We start from the raw sequence: 21336 nt of genomic DNA on the forward strand, positions 1-21336 counted from the left end.
TTCTGAAGCTCTTTTAAATTGCATTTTTTCATCATATTTTTTCAGCAAGTTCACTATAAGCATAATAAAAATTAAGATTTTTATATGCTGACTTTACATCCTGTGACTTTTTTGATTTTTATTGCCTAAAATCTTTTTATAGAGTTTAAACATCTTCTTTTTATAGAGTTTAAACATTATCTTGCAAATAGGACAATTTGACTATTTTTTCTTCATTAATATCTATTTTGTTTATTTCATTGCATTACCACTTTGTAACAAAATTCAAGTAGTGTATTAAACAAGACTGGCGAAAATGGTCATGTTGTTGCTCTTTTGATTGTTGAAAAAAAAATGCTTTTTGTTTTTCACCAATCAGTTTCATGTTGGCTATGGTCATATATCCTTGTATTATATTAACATGTGATCCTTTTCCAGTGAGTTTTTAAGCATGAAGAGATGTTTACTGAGCCCTTTTGTTCCTTTGGTATCAGACTAATGCTTCATACAAACTTAAGGAGTATTATATGAAATAGATGAGAAACATCCATTTTACTTAAAAGTGTGGTAAAATTCAACAGTGAATTTGTTGAGTTCTGAGCTTTTCTTTGTTTAGAGCTTTTTTATGACTCTATCAATCTCATTACTTTTACTGCTCTGTGATTGTTTTTATCTTCATGGTTTGATATTTTTTAGAACATGCTTAGTGAAAATGTGCTAATACCTTTTTGATTTTCTAATTTATTGAAGCATAAGTTTTCAAAATAACCCTTAATGATCCTCTGGATTTAAATAGCATGTGGTTGTAACAGCCCTTTCTTCATATCTCATTCTATTAACCTGGGCCATCTCTTCCTTTTGGTTAATTTTGTCAAGGGTTTGCAAACATTATTAATCTTCTCAAAGAGCCAATTCTTTACTTTGGTACTTTTATTTGTTCTTTTATAGTCTATTTTATTTATTCCAGCTCCAATCTTTATTTCTCTCCCTTTATTGATTTTGATTTAGTTTGTTCTTGTTTCTTTTTTTTTAGACTTTGAGATGCATCATTCTACTACTCACTTGACATCTCTCTGTGTTTTAATAATAGGAATAAATTTCATTGGAACAAGTAAAAAAAATAGAAGCACTTTTCATTTTTCCTCATAGTTGTTTTGCTAATCTCCTAATTATTTGATATTTTAGTCTGTTGGCATATTAATCACTGCATACATTGTCACTTACCTGACTTAGGTCCAGCTTCTGATGTAGTATAACAGTCAAAAAATCTATTCATTCACTTATTCTCTCATTTAACAAATACATACCTCAGTTGAATATCCACCATGTGCAAGACACTATGGATATCATAGTAAATCAATGCAATGGGAAAATTTCCTTTAGAAAGTTTCCAGACCCAAAAAGTGAAAAGGACATAACTACACACATTTGTGAGTATAATAAATATAATAGGAAAAAAGATACACCCTCTGTGAACATGTGTGAGGATTCATCAACATTGCCAAGTACACCAAGGAAATTTTCTCCAAAGATAGAATATTTCATTTCTTCTCTGTTGCTTGAATAGGTGGTAATAAGAGGAATGAGAGTAGTGGGCACACTCATTGTCAGAAAGCAGATGGGGTACAAGGTACATAAGAAAAGAGACTGTGATGGCAAGTGCCATGCAAAGGACAAAAAAAAAAAAAAAGTAACAGTATAGCCAGAATATAAAACATGAAGGGAAATTATCTGAGTTGACAAGGTATGTAAGAAGCTAGATCATATTAAGAAGTTTTATAACTCAAAAGAGGACTACTCCTCAAATAAATCAATTTCAAAAAATTATGGCTAAGGAGATGGCTTAGCAGTCAAGGTGCTTGCTTGCAAAGCTGAAGGACCCAAGTTCACTTCCCCAGTACCCATAAAGCCAGACACACAAGATGGCACATGTGTCTGGAGTTTGCTTTCAGCAATGGAAGCAACTGAGGTCCCTGGCTTGCCCATTCTCTCTCTCTCTCTCCCCTTCCCTCTCTCTGCCACTTTCTCTCTTAAATAAATAAATGTTTAAAACGGGCTACTGAAGGTTTAAACACAAACATTTTTTTTTTTTTAACTCAATGATGGATGGTGACTATTAGAGGTTGTAGATGTGGTCTACAATTTAGGCTTTAGTCCTGGGAGTGTACTGAATTATAGTGGATAGATTCAAAGTCTGGGAGAGTGAGGGCTAGAAAATGATGTGTTCAATTTTGATCCTGCTGTGTTTGAGATGCTTGAAATTCTAAGGAAGCAATGTAAAGTAAACCACTGGGTTTACAAATTTGGCTCCTAGGAGAGTGACATGGCCTAGAGATATAATTCTATGAATCAGTTATGACCAGATTATAATTGAATCTGTTTGTCTAGATGAGATCACCTAGAGGGAAAATATCAAGTGTGGAAAGGAAAGGAACAGAGGAGTAATCTTAAAGGAATGTCAACATTTTTGTGGCTTGCAGGAAGATGAGCAAGCTGGTAAACCACGCAGAGAGACAGAGATTAAAAGGAAAACAGGAGACAACTGCGGTGAGTCCCAGGGAAAAACGAACAGTAGTGTCAACTTTTAGGAAATACTAGCAAGGGATAAGAAGTCATGACTTAATTGATTTAGAAAAACCAATTAGTTTCAGGCACTAATTATGGGAACTGGACTATCTAGCATTAGTCAGGAAGCATGAGAGCGTAGATTGGGCAATGTAACTAAGGACCATGTGTCTCTGCCTAAGTTGTCTTTGAAATTGGTCAAAATTTTGCCTATAATTGATTGAATGGAGTTAATGGGAAGTTTGAAAATGTTACACAGATGGATCCCAGGATACAGGTTGTGTAACTCATGATATATTGTTATTATTTACCGAGATAAATAATATAGATGAAAAGCAGGTTTGGAGAGCAAACTTTAAGTTATTTATGGGCATCTTACTTTCAGGAGCCATGTGCAGATGTTGAGTAGAAAATTAAAGAAAAAGGAAAATAAAGTGTTCATGTCTAATAATTTTGAAATTGCCTATAAAGAAAAATAAAGTGAAGAGAGGCTTTAGCTCCAGCATGAAATGTTTGGGCGTTTGGCACAGGCAGAGTAAATAACAATTGACAACAAATCATAGCAGTCAGAAAGAAGTAAAATCAAAATAATATGATGGTCCTCAAAGCCAAAGGAAAGGGTCAGAGCTGTCAGTCCTAAGGAGCAAATAAAACAAAGGAATAAGATGACCGAAAAGGTTCATTTACCTAAGTATTAAAGACATCGGCCTCGCAAGAAGATTTTCCCTTATATTCTAGAAGCAAAGGCAAGAAGAAGAAAAGAATCAATTCAGATTGTAGAACATTAAAAGATGAATGGAAAAATAGTAATTGAAACCAGAAAATAATCCATTTGTTACCCTTTCAGAAGGATTGGTTAGAACAACACAGAGATAACAAAATAGTTGAAGGAGAAAGTGAAATGCAAAGAAATGACGGTGGAAAGACACAGACACGGTAAATGATGATATGAGTAATATAAGAGAGTGAGAAATTAAAGGCATACAAAGTTGTAAAGAATGTATTAAGAAATTAAATTATGAGCATCCTAAGTTTACTACATGGTATATGATCAGATGATTATTAAGTGTTAGAGTTTATAAAACAATGTTCAGTAAAATTTAAGGTGAGTAGAAAAGTGTGATAGTAAGGTTGGGTAAATGGATAGAAAGCAGTCATCAATGAAAATTGATACACATAGTCAGTGTGATTGAGGTCTGGCTTTGAAAACATGTTAGGTTGCAGTAGAGCATATGTTAATCCTGGACCATGTGCAGAATTTTCCAAGAGGTCCATACAACTAGAGCCTTCTCCCGGTTACTAGAAGGGTACAGTCTACACAACTGTTGTAAATTTCACACCCTTGTTCTAGCTCCTGTCACCGTTTCCTGCCATCAATAGCTTCATATCTTTATATCCATGAGCCACCAAAGTATTCCTTTCTAGTCTGTCTTTGCATCTACAAACATGTTTTAAATCCAGGAGCACTGAATATCCTCAATGAATTGGATGGAGATTATTCTACTTAGTCCCCTAATGTCAACCCTACTTGTAATTTTGTGGGTGAATCTTCAGTTTCTAGATGGCAATGGTAGCATAAATTTACTTCCATGCATGTTCTGTGTTGAGTCATGATGCATACAAGATTTAAAGATTTAAATTAGGATAGTGTTATCCCTTGTCCAAAACACCTTACTTCATGCAAGCAAAGGTTGACCCACCTCTTGAACAAATTTAAATCAGTAGAGAATGAGTTTGACATACTAGTCTATGTAATTCACACATAAATCCTTCATTGTAAATGTTACCTGTTAAAAGGAAAAATGAATATACTAACAAATGCAACATTATGATAACATATATCAAGTTTGTTATTTTCAGCATTATTTTTTTTTCATTTTTTATATTAGTTTTCTATTCAGCAAATACAGGCAGTTGGGTACCATTATTAGGCTCATCCTTGACCTACCCTCTCCCCATTGGCCCCTCCTTGTTGATGTATATGGGTCATGCCTTGAGGAGTTAGCCCACAGTTATTGGTATGATAAATGTCTCTGCATATCCTGACCCAACATGTGGCTCTGACATTCTTTCTGCCCCATCTTCTGCAAAATTTCCCTGAGCCATGATGGGTTCATTTTTGGTCTGCTTCAGTGATGAGGTGTTGGGGGCCTCTGAGGCTCTGGCTCTTTGATTTGGTAGGAGTTGATTTTTCGCTGTGTTGATCTCCTTCCTCCTTGTGCTGCTATCTGGCTCACCAGGAAAACAGAACTGTTGCTTGTTTCACCAATTTTTCTTAGTTTCAGCAGGGGCCCTTTTGAGGTATGATGGGGTGGCTCTCTCCTTAGGATCTTCATCTATCTGAAAAAGAGAAGCAGATTCTCCAACAGAGAGTAAGTTAGCACCAGGGCAAATGAGATAACCCTTACTTTTTGTTGTTTGTTTGTTTTTTTGATATTTCAAGGTAGGTTCTCACTCTAACCCAGGCTGACCTGGAATTCATTATGGAGTCTCAGGGTGGCCTCGAACTCATGGCAATCCTCCTACCTCTGCCTCCTGAGTGCTGGGATTAAAGGTGTGCACCACCACTCCCAGCTACCTTACTTTTTAAATAGTAGGCCACTTGTAGCCCATGATTGATGGTAGCTTGATATTGGAGAGAGGGCTTATGTTTGGATATGACTTGTTTCCCAGCTCCAGCTATGGGTCCTGTACCACTGAGGGGATCAGTTAGCCAAATCAAGAGCAGTTGGTTCCCCACCGTGGCTTTGTGCCACTATTGCACTTGTGTGGGCATCACAACCAGTTACTTGTTGCTAAGTAGGTTAAACCATGGGTTGCTTGGACAGATATTGGTCATTTCCCCCAGTCACCCATGTAGCACCTTCTGGCACTAGATACACTGACTGTCTGGGGACTGACTCTCTCCTGGCTTCCAGCCATGCCATTCCATTTTAGGTGTCAGCTGCATATGGTGTCTTCAGCAATAGTGTCTTACCACTAACCTTTGGTGGGTCATCAAGTACCCTGACAAATCTGTCATTCTTTTAGGAAACCTTGTAGGTTTCTCTGATCAAAAGCTCATTGTGGATGATAGCCCCATGCTGGTAATGGGAGTTACAGGTCAGTGCCCACTAAGAAAATGAGGAAAAATATAACTAATATACAAGAGTTAGAGAGGAGAAAGAGAGGGAGAGGGAGAGGGAGGGAGGGAAGATGTAGAAGGTTTGGGTTAGACTTGATCCTACACTTGTGTCTTGTGGTTCAGGTGTTTCCTGTAGGGGCCTTGTGAAGTTTCAACCATTTGGTCTGCCTTTTAGGAAGTAGAATTTTATGGTACCATTGCCGTTTGGGTCTAGATTAGTGTTTCCCACCCCTTCCATGCCCTCCCCTCCCTCCCCAGGTGAGGTGGAATCTCATAGTTGTTTAAATTTGCATTTCTCTGATAATTAGAGATGATGAACATTTTCTTAAGTGTGTGTTTGCCATTTGTGTTTCTTCCTCTGTTAACTGCCTGTTCAGCTCTTTGCCCCATTTTGTGAGTGGGGTGTTTGACTTCTTACTGTTTAGAGTTTTGGTTTCTTTGTAGAATCTAGAGATTAGGTCTCTGTCAGTTGGATAACCCACAAATATTTTCTTCCATTCTGTGGGTAATCTATTGGCTTTGCTTACTGTATGCTTGTCTGTAAAGAAACTCTTCTGCTTCATGTGATCCCATTGGCTGAATGACTGTTTAAGATCGTGAGCTACTGGGGTTTTGTTCAGGAAGTATTTTCCCATTCCAATATCATGGAAGGTACTTCCTAAATTTTTTTCCAGTACTAGTCAAGTTTCTGGTTTTATACTGAGGTCTTTAATCCATTTGGACTTGAGTGTAGTGCATGGTGAAATGTGTGTATCAAGTTTCAGTTTCCTGCATGTGGTTATCCAGTTTGTCCAGTACAAGTTTTTGAAGATTCAGCCTTAATTTTTATCTTATATTATTTAACCATTGTGCACATAAAATATTATATTGGCCAGCTGTGGTGGCATTTGCTTTTAATTCCAGCACTGGGGAAGCAGAGGTAGAAGGATCCTTGTGAATTCTAGTCCAGCCTGGAACTACAGTGTGAGTTCCAGGTAAACCTGAGCTAGAGTGAGACCCTACCTCAAAAAAAAAAAAATAATTATACAAAAAGTTATATTCCATGCTTCATTCCCTCATGTAGTTATTGCCTGTCCTTGTACAGTATACTTTTAATTTTTAGTGACTACACAAAAGATCATTTATGTCATGTATTATATGTTTTATTTTTCTTCATTTTAATAGCTAATGAATTTTGGGGGGAATATAGTCCTTCAAGTTGGATTATTTCCTTACTATTAGGGTTTCCTAGTTTAAAATATAAAGACAGGCTAGAGTGGTGGCTCAGAAGTGAATGCTTTATATGTAAAGCCTAATGGCCTGGGTTAGATTCTCCAGTATCCACATAAAGCCAGGTACATAAAGTAACACAGGGATCTGGAGTCTGTTTGCAGTGGTTTGATGTTCTAGTGGGCTCTCACTCTCTCACTCTTTCTCTCTCTCTCTTTCTCTCTCTCTTTCTTTTCTCTCTGTTTCTGTGTAAAAATAAAATAAGTAAATAAAATCATTTTATAAAAATGTAGACATATACATTAGTGTTGATATGAATTTACAAAAAAAAAGTTATATAATATCACAAGGCCTGTGATTCAGATCAATCTTATCTTTTCCAATATCACTTATAATTTTCTCTTTATAAAATTTATAAATTGAGGGCTGGAGAGATGGCTTAGTGGTTAAGTGCTTGCCTGTGAAGCCTACGGACGCTGGTTCGAGGCTCAATTCCCCAGGATCCATGTTAGCCAGATACACAAGGGGGCACACACGTCTGGAGTTCATTTGCAGCGGCTGGTAGCCCTGGCGCACCCATTCTCTGTCTCTCTCTATCTGTCTCTTTCTCTCTCACCGTCTGTCACTCTCAAATAAAAAAAAATTAAAAATTTATAAATTGATGCTGCTGTTTAAATGTGTTTGTGTGGAAGTAGATGTTATTTCAAGTTAATATTAATCATAGGTTTACCTTATTTATGTTTTCAATTATGCCATTTGTATTGCCAATCAGTGTCTTTTTAGAGAACTCAATATATTATCATTTGATTATACATTCTTCTAGTTTGTATTTTCCTAATTATTTTAGTTCAGTTCATAAATTTTGGTTTTATTAACTAAAATTACATATAAAATATTTTATTACATAAAGTTAGATCAAATCTCTGTTTACTACTGTATCTCAGAATATATTATTGGCCAGTGCTATGGACTTTGGAGCCAAAGGAAACCTGATTGGATGCCCAGTTCTGTCTCTTATCCTACTGTTAATATAACTCTCTGGGTTTTCGTCATCTGGAGATAAGAATTACAACAACCCTGTAATTTTGTGAGCATGCAGTGTAAAGAACTTAAGTATTGTGAGGAACAAAGCCCAGATATTTGCTGATTTATATAATCAGCCAACTCAGAGTAAGTTATTTCATATTTTATTTTACTTTAGGTTTTCTCTTGTACATTCAAAAAGTCTTTGAGTTGATCATATTTGAGCAATTTCATAGCAGCAATAAAGTTTGGAGCAGTAGATTCTTTTGTAAAATATTGAACATATGTACTTTAATTTTTTTTATTTTGTTTTATGTATATCATAACAGATTCACACCCCTTTCCCATTACCCTGGGAGTCCTCCTTTGTGGGTTTACTCTGTTACAGTATTCACTTGGGGTCATGGAGACCTCAGCAGTCTCTGTGGCTCTTACAATCTTTCCACCCCCTCTTTCACAATATTTCTTGAGCCATAGCAGGCCTATTGGCAGTCTGATTTAGTGTTGATTTCTTTCATGGGTTTCGATTGATCAGCATGTCTGTTCCTATCATCCTGAGCTGGTTGTCAGGCTAGCATTGAAAGTAGTAGTCATATCACTGTCTCCTCTGCAGTTTCTCCTGTGCTCAGGCAGATAGAACTGAGGCACATCTCATGGTGGGTAGTTGTCTATCTCCTTATCTTTTTGATGGATCTTAGTTCTCCTCATTTTTCTCTGCCATAGGTAAAATCAAACAGACTCTTGTGTGTCAAAGAGAGTATGGGAAGTTATTTGAGAGACTTTTTGCTATACAAGCCCACTTTCTTCTCCAGAGAAGAGTGGGGGCTTCTCTCTGAAGTCTGAGATTCCTGACCATGGGATTATTAATTGGTTTTCAGTACCAGATATGAATTATTTTCTACAGAAGGAGTGGGGGGAGGGGCTCTTGTCCAATCAGAGATTAGTTGGTTACCCACAGAGGCTGTGTGCCACAATTGCACAAGTGTATACCTCTTCTCTGGCTGGTTGGTCTGTAAGGTCCACTGCTTATTCATACTGTTGGTAACTATAATCTGCAAAGCCTATTGCTTATTCATGCGGTTGATGACTGTTTTCCTCCACCAATGCTCTCCAGCACTCTGTGGGTTATCCAAGACGGATCTAACTACCCTTTTGGTTCCAATATGGTATTTTGATGTCTGATTACAGATTATAATGTCTTCAACAACAAGGTCCTAACTCTTAGATCTGACAGGTAATTGTTTTGGCAATGGCCTACATTGGTTTGTGGATCTCATGGGTCTCCCTAGGCAACAGCTTACTGTGAGGGCACCCCAATTCTGGGCTTGGTATTAACTGGCCAAACTCCATACTTTAAAGGTTACACTTTTTCCACCTCCTGTCCTGACTGTCCCTCTCTCCTGTTATTGGTGGTTATATCTTGCACAATCCTAGCCACAAGGTGTGTTTCTATGGTAATCTCATGTGCTTTTACATGAAGCTCAAAGTGCAAGGACAGGAGGTTATTACTCACAGGTGTCACTGTGACATACCACATGATTCCATTTTTTCTTTTTTTCTCTTGAAGGCGGTATCTCATTCATTGTGGTGGATTACACTTATACGATGGCATTTACTGAATATTGCCTCTAATATGGCTGTATAAGGACAGGTTTTTAATGTGTTATCCTTTTTAAAAATGTTGGGTGTATCTTATAAATGCATACATGTGAGTATACAAAATTATACCTATATAATAGCATCTACTTTTAACATCACATATCTCTTTGTATTCAACATAGTGACAAGTATAATTTCACATATATAATGATATCCTAATAATAATCTTCATACAGTACTTTATTATTCTGAAAATCACCTTACAAGCATTCATTTTCTATTGGGTTAGTAAGTGTTCCCTCATTTAAGTCTTACATATAGGTGTCATAATATAGTGATCTCTGCTATGCTGATTTCTTTTTGCTTCTGGTAAAATAATTTTAATAGCTTGCATTTTTGTATCATACTAGTGATTTTTTAAAAAATCTTCACGGTCAAATTTGAAAATAGGCTTTTTGGATAGTCAATTTGAACCTGTGAGGAATAGTGAACAGACATTAGCATCTTTAATGAACAGATCATAAAACTAAGATTCCAAGGCATTAATTTACATAGGGTATAGTTATGTGAGCATAAGTAGAAATAACGAGACTTGAATCATGTGACTAACCTTCACTTGTATTCTCATTGAGTTTGTGGGTCATTCTGTGGTTTAGCATACACCCCAAGGAAGGCTCCAGAATACTAAAGAAAACAGATGACACTGCTGTGAAACACACCAGAGAATTTATAAGATAGTTGGGGAAAAAAAGAAAAGAAAATCTTACAGTTTTATATCTAATTATTACAAATACCCTTCTTTCATCATAGAAAGGAAACTATATGGTTAATTAAATGTGTTAAAATAGTCTTGAGGGGCTGGAGAGATGGCTTAGTGGTTAAGTGCTTGCCTGTGAAGCCTAAGGACCCCAGTTTGAGGCTTGATTTCCCAGGACCCACATAAGCCAGATGCACAAGGAGGCGCACACATCTGGAGTTCATTTGCAGTGGCTAGAGGCCCTGGTGTGCCCATTCTCTCTCTATCTGCCTCCTTCTCTCTCTGTCTGTCTGTTGCTCTCAAATAAATAAGCAAAAATAAAATAGTCTTGAGAGAAAAGCCTACTGAGGTCCATTGATTTAATCTATTCTATTTCTGCCACATTTAGTTTAATTCTTGATCCATAGAAACAAAAGGACAGGGGGAAGGAAAAAGAGGATGGCATGGCATACTAAATTCACAATAAGGGCAGTACACTCTACAGGGTGAAAGACTATCAATCATTCGCCAGAATAAAAAAAAAAAAAAAGTAGGAATTGATTGATGGTTGAAGCCAGACAGACATGGTATCAATTTCTGAGTCAAACTTCCATGCTCCAGTTTTCTTTTGCTCTTAATGATTTTGTTATTGTAGTTTGTTTGTTTGTTTATTTGTGTTTGTGTGTGTGTATGTGTGTGTGTGTGTGTGTGTGTGCGTGTGTGAAAATTAAGAATTTATTATAATCCACTTGAATACAAACTGCTCCCAAAGTTATATTCTGATATCACATTCCCTCTGGCTACAGACTTTTATTTGCTGCTTGGCAATATGATGCAATCCCATATCCAGACAATCATCTGGCTAAAGGTATTGGTTATGGACAGTCATCTAAGATAATGGATAGAATCATGATAATAAAGAGACCATTGGAGTTACATATTTTCTTTATGAAAATATGCTTATTTTATTTACCTTTTTAACAACATACATAAAAGTTTTTAGCAACATACACAATACTTAAATTTAAGGATATAAGTGATGAATTTGTTCTCATTTTTCTTTGTTATTTTGGATAATTCAACTTTTTTTCATTCAATCTTCCTATTTGAAGAAAAATGAACTATATTACTTGGGGCTCTCAAGATCAATTTTCAGCTGACATCACCAGGCACTGTCAGATTTCCAGTGGCATACTTTAGAGGTAAATAGACACTCCTTTGTGGGTAGCACTGGTCTAAGTTACCCTGGATGACTGTAGGTACAGAGTACCAGCCCCACTTTACTTAAGAAATTTTCCTATATTTCAGATTTGAGTCAGTCTACACCCAAAAATACATGAAAAAATACCATCTGTGTTTCCCATGGACTTCCTAGAAGAAACAACCAGATATTTGTTTGAAAGGCAGATTTGTAGACAATCTCAAACATTTGGAATCAAAATTGTGGGGCTCAACTCCTGGATCCTGGACTCAGAGTGCTCTCAACCTGGATCTTGACCTCCATGCTCCTGCCTCTCTTGGTCTCTGACTCCTACAAAGTGTCTTGCAAAGTGTGATGCACAGCTTACCCTATGCCCGGAGCTTCCATTTTCCACCATTCTAACAAGGGAGTCTTCTTATTTTAACCATTTACACTGTCACCCCTATGTAGCTGACTGCCCAAGCTAAAGTAACCCACATCCTCACCCAGTACCACATTACATTTATATCTAATTAGCACTCTGTGTTCACTGAAATATTTAACACTATCAGGGAGAATTTGCTTATTTTTAACATTGAGGTCTGTCTCTTTTCTGCAAAATTGATGCTCTGTTTGCACAGTATCTTTCTACCTAGTTCACTGCTAGGTTTACAGGAAAGCCACTACAACACTTGTCAAATGAACAAATTCATACTGTAAAAACAATCAGTTGGCTGCCACATACCCTGAAAATTAACACCAAGTTGCTAGAGGATATGTCATGATCGACATACTTTCCTGTGTTAAAAAGAGATGGTACATAAGCTAGAGATGGCTTGCAAAGCCAAGGGACCCAGGTTAGACTCCCCAGGACTCACATAAACCAAATGCACAAGGTGGATGCATGCATCTGGAGTTCATTTGCAGTGGCTGGAGGCCCTGGCATGCCCATTCTCTCCCCCCACCCTCCCTTCTTATTTGTGTCTCTCTCTCTCTCTCAAGTAAATAAATAAAAATTAAATATTAAAAAAATAGATGATATGGTGGTTCAGATACAATAAATAGTCTTATCATAGGTAAAGAAAATTCTCTTTAACATTTCCAGAGTGTCGATATGTGTGCTGAGATTCTACTGTAGGTAAAGGGCCACTGAACTGGGCTGATGACCACTGCTTTGGGTGCTGCTTCTGGTAGTTTATCATGGTGTGTCTTTCTTATACAAGACAATAAAAAAACAAAACAAAAAAAAAAAACACAGATTTAAAGAACTGCCACCACCTCCTTCATCATCTTGACAATTTCCCAGACTCAGAAACCATGTTTCAATGGGGATGTTGGGAGAATAGAAGGTTGACCCTAGACAAAGGACCCATTTTTGTGCCAGGTCTTACATTAAAAAAGAAGCTTTTGTTTCTATCTTTGTAAAATGCACAGTGAAAAAAATCTTCCGTCTTTATATCACAGACATAACTGTAAAGGAAATAACTTAAATGATTTGTTAAAAAAATTCATGCATCCTTACAATTATGCATTTTGTAAGTGACTTTAGAAATGATGAGGTCTAATATATACTCACCATTATTATTTCAAGTTTTGTATGCTAAAGTTCTACTCTCCTTTTGGAAATGGGATCACTGTGGATATAATTTGTTAGTTGAGATAAGATCTTACAGGAAGAGGTAGATTCACCAATGAAATAGTCTTAGCATCCTTATGAAAAAGCAGAAATTGGGCTGGAGAGATGGCCTAGCAGTTAAGGCACTTGCCTATGAAGCCTCAGAACTCATGTTTGAATCTCCAGGTCCTATGTAAGTCAGATGCACAGTGACACAAGTGTGCAATGTCACACATGCACACAAGGAGGCACATATATCTGGAGTTCATTTGTAGTGGCTGAAGGCCCTGGTGTGCCCATTCTCTCTCTCCCTAATATATATATGAAATAGCAAAACTTTATATACCAAAATAAACATGCATAGAAACAAGGTGATGTGCAGAGATCCTGAGATCTCATGCTCTGCTGCAACACAAGAAAAAAAAATGTGTATTGGACTTTTATTTCAAGCTTCTCAGAGGACAATCCTGCTTGCCCACACCTTAATTTAGATTTCCAACCCTCACAAATGGGAGCCACTAAATTCCTTTCTTTGACTGTACTAAGTCTCAGTTTGTAGCGGTTTGTTTTAGCAATTCAGACAACCTAATAAACAATCTAAGTGAGGAAATGCTGAAGCACCTCTGGATCCTGTATAGATACTGTTTTTTGTTTTTTCACACAATTTGTGTGCATATGTGTGGAGTATTATGTGTGGTGTGTATGTATGTGTGTTCAACTATGTGTCATGCACCTGTTTTAGAGTCCAGAGGTGAATATTGGGTGCCTTTCTTTATTGTACATCTGCCTACTTCCTTGAGAGAGAGTCTCTTCTTCAATCAGGAGCTTCTGGTTTTTTTTTTTTTTTTTTTTTTTTTTTTTTTTTTTGTAAACCAGCCCCAGAGATCTCCCCATAACTACTGGGGTTATCGATTAGTGTGGCCACATGCAGTTTTTTATATGTTTTTTTTCTGAACAGTCTAACTCCAGTGATCTCAGGTCCTCATGAGGCAAGTGCTCATAAACACTTAGGTATCTTCCGAGCCCTGTCAGACAAATCGTTCCCTCTGGACTCACAAATGCCTGGTCCTTGGGTGCAATGAGCAAGTCTGAAAGCCACCTTCCTCAGATGACTGCTTTTGGCTCATGTGCCCTGGAAGAGCTGCCTTAACTCAAACCTTAGAGAACCTTTAATAACGTTTTGGTGACTCTTCTTTTACTGTGTTAGTGTATTTTACTTCAACTATAATAAGCAAAGATTGGAAGAAATTACAAATATTTGGAAAGATAAAAGGCAATGAAACTACTTTGAAGCCCACTTTGTGCAGTCCTATAAGGTTGGCCAAACAATATTTTGGGCCAAACTACCTAGATTTTTAAAGCAAATGTTAGAAGCAGATAATATAGAAAATTGAAACGAATCTTCCTTGAAATTACTGCTACCATTACCTCTGTTCTTTGAGGATCAGCCTCATGCAATTTCTACCTCTTCAGCCTAACAAGAGGGGTCAGAGCTTTAAAAAAGCACTTGTAATAGGGAAGAGTCAAATTGCTCTTGTCAGTAATTAGTCCTGATGTCACATCAAGTTCACTTTAGTTCTGTTACTGAATCAAGACACCCAAATAGAGGAAATCAACTGTGTGAACAGTACCAGTAGGGAAAATTGTATTTATACATCATCATTGGAAGAGGAATTCAGTATCTGTATTCAACTGCTGCTTAGCACTAACTTAATAAGCAACGATGTGGGAATAATTTGAGAAAAAATTTAGAGCTCAAATCAAAACTATGAAATAACCAGCATATTATTTTCTTTTCTCTTTAAAATTCCCCCCTGCGTCTGTTAACCAAGGTCACTGTATAACATGTAGTATTATAAGATTATATGATCTATGCCACCACCATCATTATGCCCTTCACTTTCACCCAAAACTTCAATCCTCCAGAATGTGTTCAAAGGCAGTGAGAAGACCCAGCTCGACTTGCTAGCTAGTTATTATAACACTAGTTTTCATATAGTATTGAGACAATGACACATTGTGACTTTGTCAAACTTGACATTTCAGTTCTTTATTTTCCAAGGAAGGTCTTCCTTTCCAATTCTCACTTGCACTAAGAACTGTGACTTGAGGAAAAATTAAGAGGCATTGTGGGACACTCACTTCACTTTTTCTGGCACCAAAGATAAAAGACTCTTAATTACTATATAGCTGCAAAAACCTAATACATTTCTTTTATTTATAAATAAATAACAGAGTTGAGAGCACAAACAGAAACAAACTGGAAGTGGAAATGAACTATAATGTCTAATCTAAGAGTCCTTTTAAGGCTATAAAGCTCTTTATTTGGCATCTCTGTGATATAAGAGGACCAACGATTGGTGGATCCTTGGTTAAACACCCTTTTTCATGTGGTTGCAGATGTGGTTGTGTCTGGGGATCAGATCATTATCTTGAATCAGATGAAAGTGCATAATGTCTTTCATTCTTCCTTTTATCAGTCCATAGGCTACCATAGGCTACCTGGGTTGCTCTTGTAGAAACACTACAACTACCCAAATAACTACAAATGATGCTTTCTGGCTCGCAAATGGCCAGCTGAAAGTTTACTATATCTCTCCTCTTATGTCCAACTCAACTTTCCTGAATGGTGTCCACCAACACCTGTGTTTTATAATCTTATTAACTCCTAAACAATTTTATCTAGAATATTCTTCAAGTGAACTGATTGATCTTAGATTAATTTTTCAACTAAATATATAACTTTCTTTACTATAACTCAATAAAGCGTCAAACTTACCATACCCCTACCATTCCTGTGGCTGACTGAATCGAGTCATCATTTCAGCTAGCTCTCTTTTTCTTCATTTCTGTTGAGTGATCCACATTTTATGTTTTTTTGGTTTCTTTGTTTGTTTCTCACATACCATGTTGAAGGAAAGATAAGGCAGAAGAAGAAACACCAGCCTACAATGGACAAATTATTATGACGTGGTGTCTAATTTTATGCCTTTTTTAATTTCAGCTCAGCTCACTTCATTCACTCCCATTTCTCTCAGCCTTTCACTCATTACCTAAGTCCTCAAGGCTGGAGCTATAAGATGGCTGTTATCTTTCAATAACATAATGGTCCCATTGACTGCTACAGCAGTCTCAACAGGTCTAGCTTGTTCTCATAGTAACCTAAGTTTCTTCCCTCTGGAAATGATCTTCAGCTCTCAAAAGTTGCAAAGCCCCTGCCCATCAGGAAGAAAAATTTGACAAGATCATAATAGTTCAATGTCTGCTGCCCAAATTTCCTCTCCCATGGGCAATCTTCAATGGGTAAGCCATGTTTTATTTTGCTATGTGATTGTGTGTGTGTGTGTGTGTGTGTGTGTGTGTCAATACTGTGGGAAGCCTCCTTTGGGATTTGCAATGTTTCCTTTTCTTTTTTCTTTATTCTTCTTTTTAAAACTGTAGTGATAAACTGAGTAAAGCTTGATTCCTATCTTGGTTTTTCCAAGTTTAATAAAACTACATGTCTCTGATCTCAAGGTTAAAATGTGCACTGGCAAAAGAAATAGAAACTCCCTATAGTGGTTTGAACTAGAAGGATGACATCTTGGAGTTTACAACCTCAAGGCAGGTACAACAAACTCAGTTATGTCGTGAATGTGTATGGCTGTTTTCTTCACTCCTTTACCCCCCACCCCCATGCCCATGGTAGCTTTGGATGTCAGGTTGTTCACAGTTTGGCATGCTTATAAGAAAACATGAAAACACAAATAAAGAAGTAACTGAAGAAGTTTGAAAAGTAGCCTCATATAGGGACCATTCTTGTATTCATCTTACCCAAGCTTGTCCCTACACTTTACCTGTATGAGTAGATCCTGGTCATGAGTTCATCTATGGACAAATTAGTGGCATAGAAGACAAAGGTTTGGCCTAAAGTAATCATGATGTGTCCTAATAATCCTAGGTACAGGTGGAGGATAAGGGTTTCTTGGCAAGCAATAAATAGGAACAGGTATTCCATTAATTGTCATAGCGCACTCAAACAGTGAATATATAACTATAAGAATAGCATAACTTTATTCCTAAGTGCTAAGTGGAATAGGCAACCATCCAATTTTCCCACATTCTCCTTATATTACCTTGCTTTAGCTCAATTAGATATTATTGACTATTTTCCTTAGCTCTCTAAATTTTGTGTGAAGACCTATTTAGAAAAGATATCTTAACAGTGTCTTTACAGAGGGACACATTTTGTTTAATGCAAATGTACTGAACACTGAAACTGAGATGATTTTTTTTTCAGAAATAAGCAAGCCAATTTAATAGGGTTTACACAGAAATTGCTGTTAATTCCACTTTATATCCTTAAATTGCTGTTAATACTACTTTCTATCCTTAAATTTTCATATTCATAAGGACTTCTAGTTTGTGCATCCTTTATTGTGGCTAGTATCCTAAAAACTATTTATGCTATTACAACTTGATTATTCTGCATTCTAATGGCAGCTCAAGTAGCATGTGCCTTCTTAAGAAAATGTCATAAGTTAGAAGGAAAACTAGTAAACAAGTCACAGCTGCTTTGGCATAAAATGTACATGTTTAGCTATGAACGTTCATAAATGTTTTATCTTAATAAAGATATTAAATTTACTTTTAAAATGTAAAACTTGTTTTGTTTTGATGCTGTGTTTATTTAAAAATATCTTTTTTTTAAATTTATTTGAGAGCAACAGACACAGAGAGAAAGACAGATAGAGGGAGAGAGAGAGAATGGGCGCGCTAGGGCTTCCAGCCTCTGCAAACGAACTCCAGACGCGTGCGCCCCCTTGTGCATCTGGCTAACATGGGACCTGGGGAACCGAGCCTCGAACCAGGGTCCTTAGGCTTCATGGGCAAGTGCTTAACCGCTAAGCCATCTCTCCAGGCCTAAAAATATCGTTCTTGGAGCAGAGACTTATTAAAAGGTTTTTTAATAAAGAAGATATGGCTTAGCAGTTAACCGCTGGCCTATGAAGTCTGAGGACCACGGTTTGAGGCTCGATTCCCCAGGACCCACCTTAGCCAGATGCACAAGGGGTGCACGCATCTGGAGTTCGTTTGCAGTGGTTGGAGGCCCTGTTGTGCCCATTCTCTCTATCTGCCTCTTTCTTTCTCTGTCTGTAACTCTCAACTAAATAAATAAAACTAAACAAACAAACAAAAAAGATTTTAAAACGGATTTTGCAAAAAGTATAAAGATTTTTCCATATTCCTTCTATCTGTACACACTCAGGCACTTTTCTCACCATCTCTCACCTGAGTTATACACCCATTGTAGTTCACAGAACTTGACACATCCTAATAATCTGAAGTCTGTAGCTGATTTTAGAGTTCATTCTTGGCCCTGTAAAATTTGTAGGTTAGGACAAAAATATAATGACAAGTTTTAAACTTTATCTTATGATAAACTACCTTTACTTTCTTAAAAATTTGTACTCAACTTTTCCTTGTCCTTCTATACAGATTTTTCAAATGTTTAATATATTTTTGGCATGAGCATATTTTTCCATGTGGGTCCGTACAAGTGTTTCGTCCTGTGCCTGGAAGGCAAAAGTTGAAGCCAAGTGTCTTCCTCAACCATTTTCCACCTAATATATAGAAACAGTCTCTCACTTGAAGCTAGAGCTCATTGAATCAGCTAGTCGAGACATACGTTTATGTGAGTGCTGGGAATCTGAACTCATATCTTCACGCATAAGTCATCCATCTCCAAAACTCCATGAAATTTTAATAACTGATAGAATTCAATACAAAATCTTTTAAGATTAATAAACTATATCATTTATACTACTTACATTCTGTGATTCAGTATGTGATTCTTTATCCTATATTCAATATGAGGGTGTTTATTATTAGAACACTGTTAGCATGGGCCTGGGGAGGTGGCTCAGCAATTAAAAGCACATGCTTGCTAGCCTGCTAACTGGACTTGGTCCTCCTTAGTACCTACATCATGCTGGATGGAAAGTCGTACGTGTGTCTATAATCTCAGTACACCTACTGTAATAAAAGTTATTTCCAGGAGGATCAGGAAGTTCACAAGGAGCAGTGACAAAACAACAGGAGAGATCTTGCCTTACAAGAATGAGGAGGACAAAAAGAATGAGACATCAAAACAGATTGACTACTTAGAAGGGCACAAGGGAATAGAAGTAGGGGAGATAAGACAAAAGAGCTATAGGAGGGGAATTTGATAAAATGATAATATGCCCATATATGAAAATCCTCAATTCAAAATTTTCCAGAGGTCACAATAAAAGGAAGTAGAAGGAGAGGAGAAAATCTGAGGTTGTTATCTGACCTATGTATGCCCATACATAAATGGAACATGTAGAAATGTACATACATACTGCACACACACAATTTTTAAGAAAACAAATCACTGTGCTAAGTTTCATAACTCATCAAAAGCATCCATAGTAGATCTGTCTAATCAAACATCATGTGATAATTGAAATGTTCTATATTTTCCCTCCTGCATACAATGTTACTAGCCACAGGTGCCTCTTGAACACTTGATATGTGGTTAGTATAAATGGTAATTCATTTCATGTTTATTAAATTTTAATTAATTTAAATTTAACTAGCCATCTCTGACTAATGCATCCATGTGGGAAATCATAGCTCTAGAAGGAAGTTTAAAGTAGAATGAGTATACATTAGTTGGAGAGAGGAAATATTCTCTGGAACTTCAATTCTAAGCTTCAGGATGCAGAAAACATAATGGGAAGCCTGTTGTCTATGAAGATCCTCAACACCATATTTTCTTGCCTAGTTAGTTTCGATGAAATCCAAGGATCAGGTGATTTTGATAGAGGTGATCTGAGGTCTGTGCTTTGAGAAACACCACTCTACCTTCCACTTCTACACTGTGACTGGCCACAACATCTTACTGGCATAGTGACATGAAAGATTTTTGACCTGTTTGCTTACAGTTCATGTAATAAATATGTTGTGATCACGCATGTAGATGCACACATATACACTTATGCATATTTACATATATACATGTGACAAATGTTCACAAATATGAATGCATATTTTACATAAACTTTGATCATTTAGAGTATATTCTAATTCATTTCACTTTTGAAAATTGAACAGTGATTTCCCAAAATGATTCATATCTGAACAATAAGTGACTCAGATGTAAAAACATCCTGTTGCATAGTGATGGCGCAGGGCCTGCAGCTGCACATGGCTCCTTCTGGACCCAGAGCACAGAGCAAGTGACAAAATCTTGGCTCTTCCTTGTCTTTCTGATTTTACAAATACATTGCCTCTTTACTTTTATGTGACTCAAGTATAAACTGCGTAGTTACGGTCTAACTGCCATAAAAAAATCAGACATAAATGTCTCAAAAAAGAATTATTTTTTCTCAGTAAAAATAGGCTTATCTCTTGTAAGCATGATGTTGAATTTGTCCAAAAATAGATATCTGATGACTTTTTATGCTGAGCAGTAAGTATTTCTAAACACATTCACATGGTGGAATATGGGATTTTTAATGCCTTTTTATATAAATACAGAAAGGATAGTACTGAAAGCACACATACAGCCTATGGTACTACTAACCATAGATTTGGTATGTACTCTTATGCCAAAAATTAGAGCAGTATTTTTACTTATCTGTTGAAAACTCTCCTAGAAATGATTTCTAGTTACAGAAGTCTTATGACTTGATTCTCTTATTGGAATGGCTCTTATTTTTTCCATGTGTCTTATAAATGTAAAACAATTAAAATCAACTGTATGGCATAGTAGGAGAAGAGTTTATTCAGTCTTTGGGAAGGGCATAACTGTTTCTTCATTAACATTTATTATTCTAATGACTCTTGTTAAAATATGTAAATAAATAGGGGAAGGACGCTTTACAGTCATTTTATTAGTTTATATGAATGAGATACCTTTCTTTACTTTTAATATTAATGAGATAGTGTTTATCACTATCTGACTTGTATACAATTGAAATTCCAAGTTCAAGGGATATAAGACATTTTCATAGAAAATATCTTAAAAGTGTCAAGGGAGCATATAAACTATCTTTATGTAGGTAAATACATCAGATCAATTGTAATCAAATGATTAAAATAAAGGTCATAGAAAAGATTAAACTTTATGGAAATATTAAGATAAGTTTTAAAAATGGGTTCATATTTCACTTGAAATAGTAAAACACACAGGTTAATTGAAAAAAATATATATAACAAATGATACATAGATAGATGGTATATTTAGTATGTCTGCCATGAGAGCAGGGACACTCAACTTTAATATTCATATGTTTTGT

The 21336-nt window shown here is 36.5% G+C and overlaps 1 protein-coding gene across 7 annotated transcripts in view; it reads left to right on the forward strand.

Annotated features, from left to right (window-relative positions):
- Nlgn1 (neuroligin 1) overlaps positions 1-21336 on the forward strand; it is a 917175-nt gene that overhangs the window by 594979 nt on the left and 300860 nt on the right. The window lies entirely within an intron of this gene.

This window comes from Jaculus jaculus, chromosome 11 (genome assembly GCF_020740685.1).
Source record: "Jaculus jaculus isolate mJacJac1 chromosome 11, mJacJac1.mat.Y.cur, whole genome shotgun sequence".
NCBI classification, from domain to species: Eukaryota; Metazoa; Chordata; class Mammalia; order Rodentia; family Dipodidae; genus Jaculus; species Jaculus jaculus.